This window comes from Panthera pardus, unplaced genomic scaffold (genome assembly GCF_024362965.1).
Source record: "Panthera pardus isolate Hobbes unplaced genomic scaffold, ASM2436296v1 HiC_scaffold_10, whole genome shotgun sequence".
NCBI classification, from domain to species: Eukaryota; Metazoa; Chordata; class Mammalia; order Carnivora; family Felidae; genus Panthera; species Panthera pardus.
In genome coordinates this window covers 87,684,264-87,691,908 of record NW_026526655.1, presented here as the reverse complement: position 1 = coordinate 87,691,908, position 7,645 = coordinate 87,684,264, and the positions used below count along the sequence as shown (strand labels likewise).

At 34.0% G+C, this 7,645-nt stretch overlaps 1 non-coding gene across 1 annotated transcript; it reads left to right on the top strand.

Moving 5' to 3' along the window:
- The first annotated feature begins 3,222 nt into the window (after positions 1-3,222).
- Positions 3,223-3,325, top strand: LOC128772682 (U6 spliceosomal RNA). Its single transcript, XR_008416833.1, has one exon. It is a non-coding gene; the product is annotated as a U6 spliceosomal RNA (small nuclear RNA).
- Positions 3,326-7,645: the final 4,320 nt, after the last annotated feature.

Genomic DNA, 7,645 nt, shown 5'->3' with positions numbered 1-7,645 from the left:
CTAGTGCCCTTTAATTAAGGCTTTAATAGAGTCTGCAATTACCTGCAAATTTTTTCTTTGTCTTAAATATTTGTGCTTTATCCTTAACTTTCAAAGCTCCTTCAACTCGCCAAAGCACAAGAACAACTCCTCTTAGAAATTAAGTTAAAACAGAGAATAGAGCCTTCTTTCCTTCAAACAGATAGTTCTGTAGAACTTTAAATGCTTATTGAAATTTAAGTTATAAATGCATATTTAACTTATGGTGTGAGTTTTTGTTGTTTTTGTTTTTGTTTTTCGTTTTTGGGTTTTGTTTTTTTTGTTGTTGCTGTTTTTGTTTGTAGTAAAAAAAATTACTTTTGGTGAATGTGATAGCATTCTGTGACATTTTCTACTTAAACTATTTCATACTTAATTTAATATAGAATACTTAACATTCAAATTTGTTTTTTGGTGTTGAAATTTTAGCCATGGGAAATATATACAACTTTACCTCATCTTGTTTTTTAACTACCAATTTGTGAGCTTTTACTCTGTATCAGGCATTGTTCAAACTGCTTCACATAAATTGTCATTTATTACTCCAATAATTGAATTCAATAGATACTGTTGAATTGAATTCAGTATGCTGCTGTTATCCACATTTTTAAAGATAATAGAATTAAGAATAACAGATTTGAGGTAAGTGGTTCACAGTTACAGGCATGTAAATAGCAGGATTACAACTGAAAGGCAGGTCTGTTTGACTCAAGAATCTGTGTTGTTACCTATGCAAGGTTTATCTCAATTGTTTGAGTTTGTTGGATTGTTATTAACTAGCACTTGAGGGCTCATGCTTAAATTTCTGTTGTGTGATACGGCAAATGTTTCTATCAAACTTCCAAATACAGAGACTAATATACTGATCACTTCTTTTTAAAGGGAAATACAATGTATTGATATTGTTTTGTGGTGAATCATGACTTTACTCTGAAGAAGTTATTATCCCCCAAACTTTTCTTAAGAAACAAATGAGCAAGTAAACAGATCTCAGTCTGAAGCTTTTTTTTTTTTTTTTAAATAAGTAGATATTCACACATGAAAAACATTGTAGCAAAAAGCCCACCCTGGATTGAACTGTCATCCAGGACAACTCCCCTCCCACTACCCTCAAAACTGTTTTTTCAGAGGATAACTGAGTCTGTCGCTAGAAAACATGTCTAAGGCTGAATCAGGAGATCTAAGAATGCTATAAAAATATGCTGTAACCACATACTAGAAAGCACCAAAGCAATGCAATGAAAAAAAAGGTAGTTCCCAGCTTAGTTTAGAAATATGCAAACTAGGGGCGCCTGGGTGGCTCAGTCGGTTGGGCGTCCGACTTCGGCTCAGGTCACGATCTCACGGTCCGTGAGTTCGAGCCCCGCGTCGGTCCGTGAGTTCGAGCCCCGCGTCGGGCTCTGGGCTGATGGCTCAGAGCCTGGAGCATGCTTCCGATACTGTGTCTCCCTCTCTCTCTGCCCCTCCCCCGTTCATGCTCTGTCTCTCTCTGTCTCAAAAATAAATAAACGTTAAAAAAAAAAATATGCAAACTAATAAAGATGCCAAGTTTGGGGAGTTACCACTTAAAGAGACATTCTAGCACATTCACTAATTCAGAATAGAAAAAGTTCATCTCAAAAAATATATAGATGCTAGAATTATAGTTGATAATTATAATAGATAATTGAAAAAATTGAAGAAATATACTTTTATGTTTTGCAATCACTTATGTAATGCAGGAAATTAGGTTCAAGAAAATGTACTAATATTTCCTCTTACATCTCTACTCTTGAAATAAGCTCATGGCAATACTGGTACTGATATGCCCCGATTCAAGAGACCCCCCGAAAACAAACCACCAGAGTCCAGAGCCAAAGCCAAGCGGCAAGGGTCGTTTATTGCAGGTTCGAACCCGGTCCTCCGCGCACTCATTGCCGGTGATGCTAAGAGGCCCTGAGCAAGAATCTTACAGCTTCTTTTATAGACAGGCACAAACAAGTTAGGGATTTTTTTGAGGTTACAGAGCTGTTATTGGTTGACATTTAAATTTGAATGCTCAGCAGAACTTGATTGGTTCCTGCCTTTATTTCAAACCATTCAGCAGAACTTGATTGGTTCCCGCCTTTGTGTCAGACTGCAACCGGCACGCCCTGGCTGGTTTTGGAACGGGGGGGGGGGGGGGGGGGGGGGGGGGGGGGGGGGTCTTTTCTTTGCAGTTGTAAGTACACCTGGTAATTTTTCTCTTAGTCTCTCAGTACAATCAGAGATTAAAAGAGTTGGAAAGCAATTACAATTACTTTGTATAGGAAAACATGTTTAAAACTCATGTGTATCACATTTTTCACAGATATTCAGAGTTTTTAAAATTGCAAAATTGTATATCACATAAAAATTGTAGGTCACCTCTAACCCCAAAAGCATTTGTGGGGGTAAGAGGTATGTGGAAGGAATTTGGTTAAGTGTTGGCAATAACAAGAATATTTCAAAAAAGTACTTAAGAGAAGTGGCCTATCTTTCTAGGTATTCAACTCATACAATAATTTAAGCAATATGGAAATGGTGCAAAGATTGAAAAATAAAACACTGGAAGAAAAAATACTTCAGAAAATATCTAGTTTATATGAAAATGAAGATTTTAATAAAGGAAACATTTACACAATAAAGGAAAACATATGCCTTTTAACTTAAAAACTTAGACTATATTTAAATATCCGGGAAAATAAATAAAATGTTAATTCTTATTTGATCTATTAATATTCAAATAGTTGGTATTTTGGTTACTACATCTGTTAGAAACAAAATATTTATAGATGAAGCAATTAAGTTTAAAATATTTCTTTTGTATATATATGATAATATCTGACATTAACCAATGAAATATCTATTATTTAAATATTTCAAATGCTTTTCTAAAAAAAAGCAATGAGGTTTTTCAGAAAATCTTTGCTGTAATGGTGAAACTAACTTATAAATTATTAATAAAATGCTGGTGCCAGAGCCTCAGAAAAATACACATTACCTGATAAGTGTCTTAGCCCTGTCCTCTCTTCTACCACACATTTCTTCTGTTTCCCATTTTGATTGGGCAATTCATTGTGGTATAACATTTTTTGTCACTGTTATTTCAGAGTCTTTCAACAGCAAATAACATGTTCTCTCTTCTTGGAGTGCTTTCCATATAGATAATCCATCACCATATTTACATTAAATAATGAGAAAGTAGCGCTTACTTTGGCAGCACATATACTAAAATTGGAACGATACAGAGATGAGCATGGCCCTGTGCAAGGGTGACATGCAAATTCGTGAAGCTTCCACATTTTTTGTTTTACACTTGAAACTAATGTAACATTGTGGCAACTATTTTTCATTAAAAATATAATAATGGGAAAGTAATAAGATGACATCATATATTTGAAACCACATTTCCATGCTGAGGAGCTGTAGACTCTGTGATTAGAGAAGAATTTTTAGAACATGTTAATTCTGGAGGAATTTGTGGATTATCTCCATAGAATCGAAAAAAGAATCTATAAATGCCCATCAAACACAATGGCATTCATTAGAAGTACTGACTGTTTTGCACACGATAAGCAGGGTGTTAACTAATATATATTGATATGCTTTTATAATTCTCAGCTTACTTGATATAAAAATAGGCATTTCTACATGTCCTGTTATAATTAGGATATCTTGAATCTCCATTAATAAAATTACATGTAGTAAAGTTATAAAATGAAGAAATGGGTAATTAGGTAGCACTGAATCTAGTAGTTAAGACTTAATTTCATTGATAGCAATTTTAAAGTAAGAACAGGCAATAAATTCAGAGACTCTTCTCTTCCTGATAAGTTTTATGGGCAGGCTCTAAATGCTAAAAATCAAAAATGATATTTTACCAGGAATTAGGGGCAACACTATTTAAATACTAGTTGACTGAGCCAAGGAAACACATCTTAGGTAAGAACTCTTTCATGCTTTGTAAAATCAGATCTGTGAAAAGGAAGAAATAGCCTGAATTACGGATAATTACAAAACTTAGAATATTTGGTAGATTAAGAGTTACATAAACTGGGGCGCCTGGGTGGCTCAGTGGGTTAAGCATACAACTTCAGCTCAGGTCATGATCTCATGGCTTGTGGGTTCCAGCATAGCATCAGGCTCTGTGCTGACAGCTCAGGGCCTAGAGCTTCCTTTGGATTCTGTCTCCCTCTCTGCTCCTCCCCTGCTTGCACTCTGTTTCTTTCTCAAAGATAAATAAATATTTTAAAAAAAATAAAATTAAAAAAGAGTTACAGAAACTTTTAAGAAACTTTGGAAACACTTTAAGAAATAAGACGAAATGCTGAGCTACGTGAAATGAGCATCTGGAATTGGCAGAAACAAAGGAACCCAGCCTTTGAGGAAAAAGGTGAAAGGAACAAAAAGATGTTATCACCTTGGCAAGGTGTACTGACTGACCTCTGAGGATAGAAACTGTATTTGTTTTGATTAATGTAATTAGGTGCCCCCACCCCTGTAATAAGAGCATTGAGCATATCACCTTTAGAAAAGTTGAATTCCTGATGTTGCTCATTCTTTTGTAAAATAGGGACATATCTGGTATCCAACATCACGTTTAGCTAGCAGTTATGGTAGAAGAATCTGGCTTCCACACAGGCACAATTAAGATGGAAGACTGTATTTTAATTATTCTTCAGTGTGAATACACTTTCCTTGCTTAGGAGAGACACAGTATAAAAGTTTTCATCTCACCCCTTAAATTCTCTTTTCTATTGAGAACAACGAGAGCAATTGAAATCACCATATTTATCCTGCCTTGACTCAGCCCTCACCATTCCTCATCTGGACTATTTTAAGAGCTGTCAAACATGATGCTTTGCCTTTAATTCTAGCGGATATGATCTGGCCACTACCCTTGCACTGTTTTGTTTTTCTGAAACAGGAATCTGACCATGTTACTCTCATGAATAAAATCATTCATTGCCTTTTTACTAGCATGAAGTAAAACTCATGAGCAAAGCCTGCCACAATCTGTTCATTTAGCTCTTTACTGCATTTGTACACTCTTGTTCTCCTCTTCTCCACTTGCCTTGTGTTCCTGAGAACCCAAATTTCTTATCCATCGCTAGGAGTCATGCTATTTTCCACCACCTACAATGAGAAAGCAATTACTCCTCCAAATATCCCTATGATTTACATTATTCTTAACACTTGCCCCTCCCCTGGAGTCTAACTCAGAGTGAGTAGATCTTTCATTAAGATGTCTGTTGGAAATACCACCTTCTATTTTTTTGTAATGTAATTTCAGGGACCTTACCCTCTTTTTCCTTTTTCTCTGTCTATGCCCTTTTCTTTTTTATAATAGCTAAAAAATTCTTATGATAATCAAGTTTTCACCCACATATTGTGTATCCCTCTACATATCATCTGATTGGTGCAAAGAGAAAAAATGGGATTGTCTCCTCCACTAGATTCTATGATGCTTGTTTTAATCCATCCTAAGATTGCAGTAGCTTTTTTTTTTTTTTTGGCAACCATAATTTCTCATTGGTTCATATATACATAACGTATATGCAGTAAAATAAGACACAATTTTTTGATGAATAATAATTGTTTTGTAATATAAAGACTTTGATTAATGAAAGAAAGCATGCATTATCTCAAGTGTGCTCTGAGAGGCTAACCAAGTAAGTACTTCCTTTTTAAAATACTTTTGTTCAACCATTGATTTATTCATTAGGCATTTTGAGACATCTATTCTATGTGCATTGCAGAAGGATTTTTTTTTCCTAAGTGGTTCGACAGCTAAATCAGATAATTGAATAAAAACATAATTATCCAAGGGAAAGCTTTTATTTTGTTGTGTGTTATCTAAATCACTGTAAGCAAATAGGATTTTTTAGTATTCTGAATAAAATAGAGTTGTTTGTGTTTACTCTGATAGACTTCTTGTAAATTATTTCTCATGACTTTTGCATTATAAAGAGCACTAATGAAGAACTTGTTGCCAAGAAGCAAGGCAAAGGAGCATTTCAGGGATTGTAGATTATTGACAAAGAAACCCAGTAGCATTGCTAATAATATTAAAGATCACCTTACCATACAAGGAAGCAAAAAAATATTTTTTGAGAAGACATCCAATCTTCTATTCAACTGTAAAAAAAAGAAATTCACAAACATGACTGCTTGAGTCTTGCTTTCTGGTTCCACTCTCCACCTTTCTCTCATTCTAATATCTGTTAATCTGCTCTAGGGTCTATCTGTTCCATCTGTATTCATACACCACAGATTTAATGGTTCTTCAAGCAATCTCAACAGTATGACCATATATCTACAAGCAGGGAATATTACAGATTAAATGAAAAGACTTGGAGATAGGTTTGAGTTCTATGATTTATCAACTACAATTTTGGACATGTGGCTTGACCAGAAAAAATATACATTTCCTCATTGGTAAAATTGGGGAATAACAGAAAATCATCATGTTATTATGAAGTTTAAGTAAACTAAGTAAATATTATATAGTAGCTGATGTTTTAATTATTACTATTATTGTCATTCTCAGTATCCAGTGTAGAAAATGCATTTGTTCCATTGTGCTGTAATGGCTTGATAATGTCTATCCCAGCAATGAACTTTCCTTAACATATAATGTGCACATATATTGATTTGTTATCTACCTTGCTCCTATACTTTTAATGCTAGCATGCCTCTTCTTCTCAGACCTGCCATTCCTGCCATTTTCATCAACAACTTTTCTCAAGGAGTTGCCATGTTCTTACATGTCCGTGGTCATTTGGTTTAACAATAGGAATCTTACTTGAGTTTAAAATTCATTTAAAGCTACTCTGAAGTGTTTTGGATCTTTCAGCTTTTTGTTTGTTTTCGTCTGCATACATAAGTTTAGAAGAGTACTTTGCCTAATGTGGTTAGTAAGAATTTTATAAATTTTGTTAAAAAAGTGATTGAATATATCAAATATAGTTAAAAGAACTTGTTTCTATAAATTTTATGATTAGGCAATTGTCTGTGGCTTGTTACCTTTTATTCTTTTATATATTATGCAAATTTTTGTAGCTTTCTTTAGGTACAAGAATTTAATTTTCTCCTTTATCACAGTAATGTATGAATCTCAAATTACATTCAAATAGGACACTTAGAATTTATTGGTATTATATAAACTATACAGTAAACAAGTAAAGAGTGAATTTTCTCCAAACTATAAAAATTTGAATCTTTATATTAGGCAAGAATGATATAAATCATATAGATAAGGGACTGAAGACACAGGGAAATATTGAGATAAAAGGGAATTTCTAAATCTTTGACTTCCAGTCTGTTTTACTCAAAAACTTTGCCTTTTGTGTATTTCATTCACAAAAATAAAAAAGGGACTTCAATCCATGAGAAATATGAACAAAATTGGGGTTTGACAGTCAATTGATTATGATTGATTGGTGACTTCATCGTTAGCAATTTGATCATTGTTTTCCAGTTCCCACAGTCTGCTTGTCCAGCTCTCCAAGGAATGCTGCTAAAGTAGGCTGTCTCCCTTTTCTCTCCCATCTGCTGTTTTTATTTTTATACTTTAATTATGAAATTGTATTCAGAAGAATGGAAAATTTTGCAATATACTATAACT